The following is a 14,492-nucleotide window of genomic DNA, read 5'->3' as shown; positions in this document are numbered from 1 at the left end:
CGATCCTGTGCCCACACACAGTCTCCACTCTCACACTGCAGCACTTGGCAGTGATTGGGAGCAGCGATTGGGAATTTGCTCCCTGTAATATCTGGGTATTGAGGCCAATTACAGAGTCGCCAAACTGACCATCCAGCTGTGACCCGCCAACTCGGCACTGCCGAGTAATTTGTGGTTTTCTTGCTGGACTGCTTGGATCAGCGTCCAAACCTCACCGTCTCCTCTCACTGTTCAGGGAGTGACTGAACATTCAAGGAATTTATCTATGAGACTGGTTCACTTAAGAAAATTCAGCCTTTCACCTTAAATTAGCCATTTAAACTGTTTACGTTCAAAGGGAAAACGTGAGTTTATCGAATCCCTACCGTACAGAAGGAGGCCACTCGGCCCATCGATTCTACATTGACCACAAATCCACCCAGGCCCTATTCCCGTAACCCCACATATTTCCCTGCTAATCTGCTGACACTAGGGTCATTTTAGCATGCCCAATCAACCTAACATGAACATCTTTGGACTGTGGGAGGAAACGGGAGCATCCGGAGGAAACCCATGCAGCCAAGTCGAGACTGTGCAATCTCCACACAGACAGTGACCTGTGGCTGGAATTGAATTTGGGTCTCTGGCGCTGTGAGATAGCAGTGCTAACTACTGTGTCACCGTCCCGTAATAAAGTACTGAACACTAGCTGCTGAGAGATTGGAGCAATTTCCAAATGTTTACCAGTAAAAGAGGCTAAGTCAACCCTTGCAGTCAGAACGGGCGGGCTCAGCGACAGAAGCACAATCAGCAAGAAAAGAGTTTTCATCATCTTCAGTGGAGTTCCTCAGAAAGCTGGAACAGAAATCTTCTGTACCTAATCTCGGGGAGTTTGCAGTTTTTATAGTCACACACATGGGGAGTGACTCTGCTCTCTGAATGTATTAGAGGACAAAAGGCTTCCTGCCACATCCTCATTTCTACAAATGTAGCCTTTAAGCAAGAATTCTCCGTGCTATTAACACCTGCAAGCTGGCCAGCAGTTTTGCATGGCTAATAATCCAGCTGGTCTGACTCTCAAAGGCGAGCTCGACTTATTGTCTGGAAGCTGTTGCTGATTTGCAGAGAATGTGAAATCGAGGAACACAGGAGAGTGAGAGAGAGAGAGCTCCTGGGGTCATGGATGCTGCACTGGAGGCTTTAGTTCAGGGCTCGGCAGGAGGGGAGAGTTCCCTACTCTGCAGATCTGCTGGGGTGGGAGGCACTAAAATAGCACTAGAAGGCCGTTAGGGATGTCTAATTGTGGTCTAACCAGAGTTTTCTAAGTATTCATCATAATTTCCATGTTTTTGTACCCGATGATCCTCTTTATGAAGCCCCAAAAGCCCAATTGTTTTGCTGTTAACCCTCTCAATACATTCTGCCACCTTGAAAGACCATTGTACAGAAATCCGCTACGTCCCAAAGACCCTGAACACTCTTCTGAACTGACTTCCTCTCCTCTACATTCTTTCCATAATGCATCACCTCACATTTCTCTGTATTAAATATTTAGTAAGAAGTTTAACAACACCAGGTTAAAGTCCAACAGGTTTATTTGGTAGCAAAAGCCACACAAGCTTTCGAGGCTCTGAGCCCCTTCTTCAGGTGAGTGGGAACTCACCTGAAGAAGGGGCTCAGAGCCTCGAAAGCTTGTGTGGCTTTTGCTACCAAATAAACCTGTTGGACTTTAACCTGGTGTTGTTAAACTTCTTACTGTGTTTACCCCAGTCCAACGCCGGCATCTCCACATCATTAAATATTTAGTGCAGACTTTTAAATGATTCCTTTCCTATTTACTCCTGCACAGCGTTTCAATTATTGACTGGACTGTATTTCTTTAGTGAAATAGATTTTTCCTGAAGTCTATACATCTCGATTTAAATAATTCTCAATGTTGTTCTCTCTCTTTGTTTGTTAATATTATTTTCCAGTTCATCTTTCCAAGTTGGATTCCCAGCACCTAACAAGAAGTTTTTTCAATACATGACATTGTGCTTTTCCTGACTTCACTCTTTTTCGATCATTATAATCAATGGGTTTGCTTGTGAGTAATAATGCCTCGATTTTCAGTCAAACTTTAATATTGTTCTCTGCTCTCCTCACTGGAAGCAGCTGGAGGCAGCCCTGAATCCCCTTTTGACCTTCAGAGGTTCTGGGGGAGAAATGCGGCTTGAACACAGGGTAAATCCCCAATTCCAGTTTTCAACATCCCCTCCCTCTCCCTCACTCATTCATACATAGAATAGTACAGCACAGAACAGGCCCTTCGGCCCACGATGTTGTGCCGAGCTTTATCTGAAACCAAGATCAAGCTATCCCACTCCCTATCATCCTGGTGTGCTCCATGTGCCTATCCAATAACTGCTTAAACGTTCCTAAAGTGTCTGACTCCACTATCACTGCAGGCAGTCCATTCCACACCCCAACCACTCTCTGCGTAAAGAACCTACCTCTGATATCCTTCCTATATCTCCCACCATGAACCCTATAGTTATGCCCCCTTGTAATAGCTCCATCCACCCGAGGAAATAGTCTTTGAACGTTCACTCTATCTATCGCCTTCATCATTTTGTAAACCTCTATTAAGTCTCCCCTCAGCCTCCTCCGCTCCAGAGAGAACAGCCCTAGCTCCCTCAACCTTTCCTCATAAGACCTACCCTCCAAACCAGGCAGCATCCTGGTAAATCTCCTCTGCACTCTTTCCAGCGCTTCCACATCCTTCTTTATAGTGAGGTGACCAGAACTGCACATAATATTGCAAATGTGGTCTCACCAAGGTCCTGTACAGTTGCAGCATAACCCAACGGCTCTTAAACTCCAACCCCCTGTTAATAAAAGCTAACACACTATAGGCCTTCTTCATAGCTCTATCCACTTGAGTGGCAACCTTTAGAGACCTGTGGCTATGGACCCCAAGATCTCTCTGTTCTTCCACAGTCTTCAGAACCCTACCTTTGACCCTGTAATCCACATTTAAATTAGTCCTACCAAAATGAATCACCTCACATTTATCAGGTTTAAACTCCATTTGCCATTTTGCAGCCCAGCTTTGCATCCTATCTATGTCTCTTTGCAGCCTACAACAGCCCTCCACCTCATCCACTACTCCACCAATCTTGGTGTCATCAGCAAATTTACTGATCCACCCTTCAGCCCCCTCCTCTAAGTCATTAATAAAAATCACAAAGAGCAGAGGACCAAGCACTGATCCCTGTGGCACTCCGTTAGCAACCTGCCTCCAATCTGAAAATTTTCCATCCACCACCACCCTCTGTCTTCGATCAGACAGCCAGTTACCTATCCAATCGGCCAACTTTCCCTCTATCCCTCACTTTCATCATAAGCCGACCATGGGGGACCTTATCAAACGCCTTACTAAAATCCATGTACATGACATCAACTGCCCTACCTTCATCAACACACTTAGTTACCTCCTCAAAAAATTCAATCAAATTTGTGAGGCACGACTTGCCCTTCACGAATCCTTGCTGACTATCCCGGATTAATCCGCATCTTTCTAAATGGTCGTAAATCCCATCCCTAAGGACCTTTTCCATCAAGTTACCAACCACCGAAGTAAGACTAACCGGTCTATAATGACCAGGGTCATTTCTATTCCCTTTCTTAAACAGAGGAACAACATTCGCCATTCTCCAGTCCTCTGGCACCATCCCCGTGGACAGCGAGGACCCAAAGATCAAAGCCAAAGGCTCTGCAATCTCATCCCTTGCCTCCCAAATAATCCTAGGATATATTTCATCAGGCCCAGGGGACTTATCGACCTTCGGTTTATTCAAAACTGCCAGTACATCCTCCCTCCGAACATCTATTTCCTCCAGCCTATTAGCCTGTAACACCTTCTCTTCCTCAAAAACATGGCCCCTCTCCTTGGTGAACACTGAAGAAAAGTATTCATTCATCACCTCGCCTATCTCTACTGACTCCATACACAACAAAGAACAGTACAGCACAGGAAACAGGCCCTTCGGCCCTCCAAGCCTGTGCCGCTCCTTGGTCCAACTAGACCAATCGTTTGTATCCCTCCATTCCCAGGCTGTTCATGTGACTATCCAGGTAAGTCTTAAACGATGTCAGCGTGCATGCCTCCACCACCCTCTGTGTAAAAAAACGTCCCTCTGATATCTGAGTTATACTTCGCCCCTCTCACCTTGAGCCCATGACCCCTCGTGATTGTCACCTCCGACCTGGGAAAAAGCTTCCCACTGTTCACCCTATCGCTACCCTTCATAATCTTGTACACCTCTATTAGATCTCCCCTCATTCTCCGTCTTTCCAGGGAGAACAACCCCAGTTTACCCAATCTCTCCTCATAGCTAAGACCCTCCATACCAGGCAACATCCTGGTAAACCTTCTCTGCACTCTCTCTAACGCCTCCACGTCCTTCTGGTAGTGCGGCGACCAGAACTGGACGCAGTACTCCAAATGTGGCCTAACCAGCGTTCTATACAGCTGCATCATCAGACTCCAGCTTTTATACTCTATACCCCATCCTATAAAGGCAAGCATACCATATGCCTTCTTCACCACCTTCTCCACCTGTGTTGCCACCTTCAAGGATTTGTGGACTTGCACACCTCGGTCCCTCTGTGTTTCTATACTCCTGATGACTCTGCCATTTATTGTATAACTCCTCCCTACATTATTTCTTCCAAAATGCATCACTTCGCATTTATCCGGATTAAACTCCATCTGCCACCTCTCCGCCCAATTTTCCAGCCTATCTATATCCTGCTGTATTGCCCGACAATGCTCTTCGCTATCCGCAAGTCCAGCCACAAGTTCCCACTACTGTCCTTGACCGGCCCTAACCTCACCCATGTCATTCTTTTGTTCCTCACATAAGAGTAAAAAGCCTTGGGGTTTTCCTTGATCCGACCCACCAAGGACTTCTCATGTCCCCTCCTAGCTCTCCTAAGCCCCTTTTTCACCTCGTTCCTTGCTAACTTGTAACCCTCAATTGAGCCATCTGAACCTTGTTTCCTCATCCCTACATAAGCTTCCCTCTTCCTTTTCACAAGACATTCCATCTTTTTCGTGAACCATGGTTCCCTCACTCGGCCATTTCCTTCCTGCTTGACAGGGACATACCTATCAAGGACACCCAGTATATGTTCCTTGAAAAAGTTCCACTTTTCATTAGTGCCTTTCCCTGACAGTTTCTGTTCCCAACTTATGCCCCCTAATTCTTGCCTAATCGCATCATAATTACCTCTCCCTTGCTTTGAAATCTCTCCGGATTATCATACTGTGAATTTCACTCATTCCCTAGCTTTGTTGAAACAGTTTCCTCTCACGTCATTCTAATATTTGTTATCCTGCAGGACGTTTTTGTTTGTGTTATGTAAGCAGGATGTGCTTTACCCTTCCCTGAGGCAATAGTGTGCTGTATGGGAATAAGCTCCACACATCTGAAGCAATTCCCTGCCAACCATTAAAATGTTTTTAATGAATTTGGCAAATTGATCATTTAATTCAGTTACAGAAATATACAGTCAAAAATAAAGTTATAAAAAGCAAGCTTTATAAGATACACCGGACAGAATACTTCACAGGTGTAAGGACATTCAAACACATCTGAAATGGGAACAGGAATAGGCCGTGAAGCCTCCGGAAGCTGCGCTGATACTCAATATGATAATGACTGGTCTTCTATCTGAAGTCAACCTTCCAGATACACCCCCTTATCCCTTTGTCCTCTTGGTATCCAAACATCTATCATATTGTCTCCTAAATATACCCAATGCCTGAGCGTCTACAATCATCTGGGATAGGAAACGCCAAAGAGTCACAGTCATTTCAACAATAAATTTTCCTTGATCTTTGTCACTAATGACTGATCTTTAATATAAGAATGAGTCCTGTGGTTCTATATTCCCCATGCAGCATATATACATAAGTGAGTGGCTATATCTCCCACATAGGATGGAATAGAGTTAGTTCTGGAGATCAGAAGGCAGGACTGCAGAAAAACATTGGAATGAAAAGCAAAGGTTCCTCTCGATTTCATCCCTATCTTGTTGTACTTGAAGCCATGGATGGAGCCTGGAACATTCAGGCAGCTCATTTCAAACAGGGAATGGAGAAGCTGGATTCATCAGAAAGCAATGTGTTAGACTACAGGCTGGGTTCAAGTGGAAAGGTTTGTTTTCACACTGACCTAAAACATCAACAATTTTATTTTTTAGGGTAGACATGGGTAGAGAGGGGAAAGAAACAGATTGAAAGGAAACAGACAGAGCGAAGACAGGATTATGGAGAGTGGAGAAGAAAGACAATGGGACAAAGAGAAATGAAGAGAAATTCTTAATGAGAGAAGAGAAAATGAATGAGCGGGATGAGGTAGAGAAAATTAAGAGGGAAAGAGGAGGTAGCAGGGGATGCAGAAGCCAAAAGGTGGAGAATGCAGAAGGAAGAAGGGAAAATGAGAATTGAATGAAAAGCAAGGGTCAGAGAATAAGAAAGTGAGATGAATCAAGAGAGTAAGCAGAGGGGGAGAAATGCTGGAAGACTGAAAGGGAACGAACTAGGAGTGGCACAATCAGAAAGAGAGATAGAGCAGAGACAGAGATGAGGGGCTTCACCTTAACTTGAGGAAAATGTTTCCTTTCGGAATCATTCAGCTGAAGAATTAGTTTCTTTTTCTCTATCCTATTTCATCCTATATTCAGCTTATCATTACCAAAGATTGTCTCTTCATCTGCGAATGTTTAGAGGCAACAGTACTCTTCTACACAATCGGTCCTCGTAATGACACCCTTCAAACGTTAGTATCATTCGGTAGAATCTGTCCTCTGCACCCCATCCTGAGAAAATACCTCATTCTTGAGGTGTGAAGTCTCGATCTGACTGCATCAGCTCCAGTGGGATCTTCCCTTACCTGTATTAGCATAACTGGGTACAATTCATCCTTCTCCATGGATTTATCACCTCCATGTTTCACTGCTATCCCCTCTTTAATAGACGTCCTGAAATTTTCTTGACATGACATCAGCCCATTTGGTCAGTTGACTTGTAAAAACTGAGGCAGAGTAACAATTCAATATTTCTCCCACAATTCTGTCATCTGAGTTTATTACTTGTGCATCCTTAGGTGACTTTTTCTCGATTCTGATTTGCCTTCTCTTATTCTGTGCCCATTGTAAATTTTACTAATTAATTTGGCATTCCTTCATAAATTGATGGAGACGGGAGAGGTGCCGGAGGATTGCGGATGTGGTTCCTATTTTCAAGAAGGGGAATAGGGATAGCCCAGGTAATTACCGACCGGTGAGTCTAACCTCAGTGGTTGGTAAACTGATGGCGAAGATCCTGAGGGACAGGATATATGAGAATTTAGAGAGGTTTAGTATGCTCAAGAATACTCAGCATGGCTTTGTCAAGGGCAGATCGTGCCTTATGAGCCTGGTGGAGTTCTTCGAAAATGTGACTAAACACATTGACGAAGGGAAGGCGGTAGATGTGGTTTATATGGATTTTAGCAAGACGTTCGATGAGGTCTCCCATGCAAGGCTTCTAGAAAAAGTGAGAGGGCATGGGATCCAAGCTGCTGCTGCCCTGTGGATCCAAAACTGGCTTGCCCAAAGGAGGCAGAGAGTGGATATAGATGGGTCTTTTTCTAAATGGAGGTCGGTCGCCAGTGGTGTGCCCCAGGGATCTGTTCTGGGACCCTTGCTGTTTGTCATTTTCATAAATGACCTGGATGAGGAAGTGGAGGGATGGGTTGGTAAGTTTGCCAATGGCACGAAGGTTGGTGGGGTTGTGGATAGTCTGGAGGGATGTCAGAAGTTACAGTGGGACATAAATAGGATGCAAGACTGGGCGGAGAAGTGGCAGATGGACTTCAACCCAGATAAATGCGTTGTGGTCCATTTTGGTAGGTCAAATGGGATGAAGGAGTACAATATAAAGGGAAAGACTCTTAGTACGGTAGAGGATCAGAAGGACCTTGGGGTCCGGGTCCACAAGACTCTAAAATCGGCCGACAGGTGGAGGAGGTGGTTAAGAAGGCGTATGGTGTGCTGGCCTTTATCAATCGAGGGATTGAGTTTCGGAGTCCGGGGATAATGATGCAGCTATATAAGACCCTCGTCAGACCCTACTTAGAGTACTGTGCTCATTTCTGGTCGCCTCACTATAGGAAGGATGTGGAAAAGATTGAAAGGGTGCAGAGGAGATTTACAAGGATGTTGCCTGGATTGAGTGGCATGCCTTATGAGGATAGGCTGAGCGAGCTCGGTCTTTTCTCCTTGGAGAGACGAAGGATGAGAGGAGACCTAATAGAGGTGTATAAGATGTTGAGAGGCATAGATCGGGTGGACTCTCAGAGGCTTTTTCCCAGGGTGGAAATGTCTGCTACGAGAGGACACAGGTTTAAAGTGCTGGGGGTAGGTACAGGGGAGATGTTAGGGGTAAGTTTTTCACACAGAGGGTGGTGGGCGAGTGGAATCGGCTGCCGTCAGTGGTGGTGGAGGCGAACTCAACAGGGTCTTTTAAGAGACTCCTGGATGAGTACATGGAGCTTAATAGGATGGAGGGTTATAGGTAGGTCTAGATGGTAGGGACGTGTTCGGCACAACTTGTGGGCTGAAGGGCCTGTTTGTGCTGTAGTTTTTCTATGTTTCTATAACTAAATTATGTAGTTTCCCTTTGACACAGGAAAGGTGGAAAATGGTTGGCACTGCTGTCTCACAGTGCCAGGGACCCGGTTTGATTCCCGGCTTGTGCAGAGTTTGCACATTCTCCCCATGTCTGCGTGGGTTCCCTCCGGGAGCTCTGTGGGTTCCCTCCGGGTGCTCCGCTTTCCTCCCACAGTCCAAAGGTGTGCGGGTTAGATGGATTGGCCCTGCTAAATTGCCCTTTCGTTTCGGGGGGACTAGCTACGGTAAATATGTGGGGTTGTGGGGATGGGGGCTGGGTGGGAGTGTGGTCTGTGCCGACTCGAGGGGCCGAATAGCCTCCTTCTGCACTATCGAATTGTCTGATTTCTATGCTGCCGGACATCCTGATGTTTCCTTTCATCATCCTTTCATTTGCTGTTAATGTTTTTTCAGCACAAACCTTTTATTTAATTTCAATTTCCCCCTCATCCCTTTATTCATCCAAGACATTTCATTATTGGATAATGGGTTCCTGTTTGAGCAGAATATATTTCTCCTGATGTTGTTTAATCATTGCTATTCTCTTTGTTCGTCAGCATTCTGTTCAGGTTTATCTTCATAAGTTACATTGTCAACTCCTCAGAATGTTCTATTTGTAATCTATTATTTTTCTTCTTTACATTTTTCTCAGTCATTACCTTATAGAACATAGAACAGTACAGCACAGAACAGGCCCTTCGGCCCACGATGTTGTGCCGAGCTTTATCTGAAACCAAGATCAAGCTATCCCACTCCCTATCATCCTGGTGTGCTCCATGTGCCTATCCAATAACCGCTTAAATGTTCCTAAAGTGTCTGACTCCACTATCACTGCAGGCAGTCCATTCCACACCCCAACCACTCTCTGCGTAAAGAGCCTACCTCTGATATCCTTCCTATATCTCCCACCACGAACCCTATAGTTATGCCCCCTTGTAATAGCTCCATCCACCCGAGGAAATAGTCTTTGAACGTTCACTCTATCTATCCCCTTCATCATTTTATAAACCTCTATTAAGTCTCCCCTCAGCCTCCTCCACTCCAGAGAGAACAGCCCTAGCTCCCTCAACCTTTCCTCATAAGACTAGATCCTTAATGTATTCTGTTTGATAACTGGTTGTCACTGAACTGACTTCTCATTTCTGCTGGGGTTTATTTTCAATGACTGGACCCATCACCACTGTCTTCCTGGACTTCCTATCTACTGGGACATCCTAATACGCTGTAACTACTCCATTCCCTTTTCCCTTTCGCAACATTTACTTCCTAGATACTTTGCTGTAGTTTAAGGTTCACACTATTCACCTAAAAATGTTATTCACTTAACTCTCATACAATGTAAATTCTATATATAAATATGCCTCTAAATTCTATTCATTACATTGCTTTGCTGAGATATTTTCCTGGATTTGCTTCTATTATGAGATGCTGTGTAGAATGTATTTTTCATGTTATTTAACAAGGCTGTGATCCACCCTCCCTTGCGGGCTTTGTGCGCTCTGTGAGTAACACATTCAGCCCAGCAGCAGCAATGGCTTGCAAATTATTCAAATATCTCACATCTATTTGCCAGCTGACCAAACAGCTTCAGTTACAGAGGCAGGTGATCAAATATAAGGAAAACAGGACCCGGACACGTAGAGTGCAGACACTTGGCAAAGAAATGTATAAAACAACATTAGAAATCAGAGCAACAGTCAACCACTCAACCCATCAGTGCTGTTCTCCTGATGAATGAAGTGCGGCTGATCCATTGCCTTAACTCCATGAGTCTACCTTCCCACTCTTCAAATCCCTTATTGTCCAAAATTCTTATGGATTTCAGTTTTGAACTTAAACAACAGCTGATCATCCACAGCTCTGTGGGATAGAGAATTCCAAAATTCCAAAAACATTTGAGTGAAGACAGACCTAATTTCAGTCTGAAGTGGCTGATCCTCGTTGTGCGACTGTGTCTCCTAGTTCGAGACACCCCGGCTGGTTCATAAACTGAACAAGTGGATAAGTCACCCAAAAGATGAGAGGAAATATGTCGGTAAAACATGCGAGCAGACAGACAGGACAGGGTTTATGGCTCAAATAAATACTCTTTATACAAGCACGCACAGTCTTTAGGCACACACTGAATTGCAAGTGCAAATGCAACTTGGAGGATACAATATGTTCGCCTCATTGGTCCATGGCTCCATGACCGTCAGAACTGGGAACTAAACATACAAGGAACTAGGTCTACAGGAAAGATAGGGAAAATGGAGAGGCTGAAGCTTAACCCTAATTATTACAGATAAAATCACAAAAGGGCAGCACATTGGCACATTGGTTAGTGCTGCTGCCTCAGCGCCAAGGATAGGGGTTCATTTTCCGGCTTGAGTCACTATCTGTGTAGCATTTGCACACTCTCCCCGTGTCTGTGTGGGTTTCCACTTGGTTCCTCCCACAGTGCGAAAGACATGCTGGTTAGGTGCATTGGCCATGCTAAATTCTCCCTCAGTCTACCCGAAAAGGCGTCGGAGTGTGAGGAAAAGGGGATTTTCACAGTAACTTCATTACAGTGTTAATGTAAGACTATGTGTGAAACTAATAAATAAACATAAACTTCCATAATAAGGTAGGATATAGGTGAGATCAGCCAGGACTGAAATAGATGAAATAAAGAAGTGATTAATATTTAAAATTTTGGCTGGAGTTGTCACCGGATATCAGCCTGGAAACGATAGTTTATATACATTGTGAGATCTGACAAGCCTGCAGTGAAGTCGGTGTAGTTTCACTGGGGGATTTTAACTTCTGTGTAGATTGGAATAAGCAGAGCAGCACATGTCAAAAATGTAGGGATTATGTTTGGCATACCTGGGATAGCTTTCTGTTAGAGGAACAAGTTGGCAGATTATAGTAGAATTAACAATCAGAAATGAACCAGGGTTAGTTAACAGCCGAAAGGGAATTTTAAAACTACTTCATGGGATCCCGGCATCGCGAGTGAGACCAACATTTTGTGACCAGCCCTAATTCATCTTGCGAATGTGGTGAACGGCTGCAGGCCTTGAGGTGCAGGAAGAGCCACAGTGCTGCAAGGAATGGAGTTCCATGATTCTAACCCAGCGACAGTGAAGGAACAGAGGTTCTGGGAGGGAGGGGACGTGGTGAGAGCAAAGGTGTGTTAAATGGGACAGGAGCACTTTGCAGCCTTGTCAGCCACAGATAAAGGAGATTATCAGTTGACAAAAGAAACAGAAGATAAATTAGCAGTGTTTTTTATGAAACATTCCATATCTCTCCTCACAGGAGAAACAGTGATTTGTGTTCACTTCCTTAAGTTATGTATCCAACAGTCACTGTTCACTCCTTTGGGCAAACTGAGTGATTGGTTTGTGGAACATCCATTCAGTTTGCAAGTCTGACACCGAGTATCTGATCACCAGTCATTTTAATTCTCCATCTTGTTCTCACACTGACCTTTCTGTCTTCGACCGCCTGCAGTTTTCTAATGAGCCTCAATATAAGCTCATCTTTCCTTTGAGCACTTTACAGCCTTCCAGACTCAACACTCTGTTCAGCAGTTTGAGAGTGCAATCTGTGTCCCAATCTTACGCATTTCTTTGAATTTTAGACACATTTTAGTTTCAATACGAGAGCATTTACCTTAGCCTTATATCATCAACTCCTTTGTCATTTACTGTCTCCTGCACTCGATGATGCTTTGAAACCAGCAGAGAAATATTAATGCTGAATTCAGTCATAAGTAATGAGAGAGAGTTAATTAATATTCTGACAGCAGCGAAGCATTCAGCAATGAGTGACCACAATATGTTTGAGGCAGAGAAAGGTCACACAAATGCTCTAATTTTTACCTTATGTAAGGTTGATATGGACAGAATGAGCGGTAAGTTGAACATGTTAAATTGGAACAGGTGCTAACAGGCAAACACAAACAATCAGAGACTGAGAAAGAAACATATGGAACAATATGTTTCTAATACAATCCCAAAGAATGGAAATTTCACCTTCTCAATTCATGCCGATTTTCAGAACGAAATTTTATATTTTAAAGCAATGGTTAAGAAAGAATGCAGATTTATGTCCGAGTAATTATTAATTGTGTCTTTAATGTGATGCAGTCTCCGCTGTGCTGAAACTCTTGTCCCTCTCAATGATATATGTCACAGGGAAGATGCTGCTGTCTAAATAAGCATGGCGACGTACTGCAGGGTGAACTGGAGATTAGACACATTGCAGCTAATATGTACAAACTATTACTGTGAAATCATTGATCGTCTCTGCTTCCACCATCCTCAAAGGGACCATTACTCGCAGCGAAATACTGCTGCTGTGGACGTGCGACGGTGGTGTAGTGGTGAGGATGGCTGCTTTCCAAGCATTTGACTCAGGTTCGATTCCCGGCCATCGCATTGGTTTAATTTATTTACAACCTTATTCACAGCCTCATCTGGCCAGTGACCCGGTTTCAATTCAATCCTTGATTCACTGTCTGTGTGAAGTTTGCACATTCTCTTAGTGTCTGCGTGAGTTTCTTCAAAGATGTGCAGGTTTGGTGGATTGATCACGCTAGCTTGATGTCTTAGGATGTTTGGTTTGGGGGAAATATCGGGGTAATTACGTGGGGATAGTGCGGGATGCCCTGTCGGAGAGTTGGTGCAATCTCAATGGGCCGAATGCTTCCTTCTGAAGTGCGATGATCCTCTGACTTCTATGCATCTTAAAACTTCAGTGTTCCAAATCCTTCTGCTCGCAGTTACTGTAACAATTGCCCCCTGTGTAATATAGTTCAATATTTTATACACTTTTACAGATCTCTCAGAGCACCACTCAATCCAGTTTGCTTCAATGGGAGGAACTCCGGATTCCCCAACCAAACCTTGCATCTAAGATCTCTCATCGCTTGGTCCAATCCAGTAAATCTCATTGACAACCACCCAAGGATCCTGATACACTTCTGAAAATATGGTATCTCGGCCTGGATGCAATCCTAAAGCAGCTGCAGTTAACCAGAGCTTTATAAAAATGGAGCATAGCTTCCCTGATTTTATACTCAGTGCCTCCACTTACGAAGCCAAGGATCCAAACCACTTTCCTAATGACTCATTCAAATTTCCTTTCACCTTCAAGGATCTCTCTGAACCTCAGGTCCCTCTGCACACTGTTTAGAACTGGACCATTCAGTTCCTATTGCATCTCCCCATCTCTTCTGTCAAATGCAACACTGTCCCTGAGTGTGGGATTAATAATGTGCCTCTGCGACAATGTCAGTGAGAGCTGAGACTGCAGCTTCTGTTTCTCCAAAATAATTTTTCTGGATAAAGCAGGCACGTACAAGGATTTCAGTCACTGAGACATTCACAAGCATTATATCAATGGGTTTGCTTGTGAGTAATAATGCCTCGATTTTCATGAAACTTTAATATTGTTCTCTGCTCTCCTCATTGGAAGCAGCTGGAGGCAGCCCTGAATCCCCTTGTTGACCTTCAGAGGTTCTGGGTGAGAAATGCGGCTTGAACACAGGGTAAATCCCCAATTCCAGTTTTCAACTTCCACTCCCTCCCCCTCACTCATTCCTTGCTTTGAAATCTCTCTGGATTATTATACTGTGAATTTCACTCATTCCCTAGCTTTGTTGAAACAGTTTCCTCAAACGTCATTCTAATATTTGTTATCCTGCAGGACGTTTTTGTTCGTGTTATGTAAGCAGGATGTGCTTTACCCTTCCCTGAGGCAATAGTGTGCTGTATGGGAATAAGCTCCACACATCTGAAGCAATTCCCTGCCAACCATTAAAATGTTTTTGATGAATTTGG

The 14,492-nt window shown here is 44.2% G+C and overlaps 1 long non-coding RNA gene across 1 annotated transcript in view; it reads left to right on the top strand.

Moving 5' to 3' along the window:
• LOC144482313 (uncharacterized) overlaps window positions 1–13,943 on the top strand; it is a 40,674-nt gene extending 26,731 nt beyond the window's left edge. Inside the window, exon 3 of the long non-coding RNA XR_013495932.1 lies at window positions 13,490–13,943. This is a non-coding gene — a long non-coding RNA (uncharacterized LOC144482313). The remainder of the gene's footprint in view (window positions 1–13,489) is intronic.
• The last annotated feature ends 549 nt before the right edge of the window (window positions 13,944–14,492 follow it).

The sequence above is a fragment of the Mustelus asterias genome, unplaced genomic scaffold (assembly GCF_964213995.1).
Source record: "Mustelus asterias unplaced genomic scaffold, sMusAst1.hap1.1 HAP1_SCAFFOLD_35, whole genome shotgun sequence".
Lineage (NCBI taxonomy): Eukaryota > Metazoa > Chordata > Chondrichthyes > Carcharhiniformes > Triakidae > Mustelus > Mustelus asterias.
The sequence above is the reverse complement of the archived record's forward strand: the minus strand, read 5'-3'. Positions and strand labels throughout refer to the sequence as shown.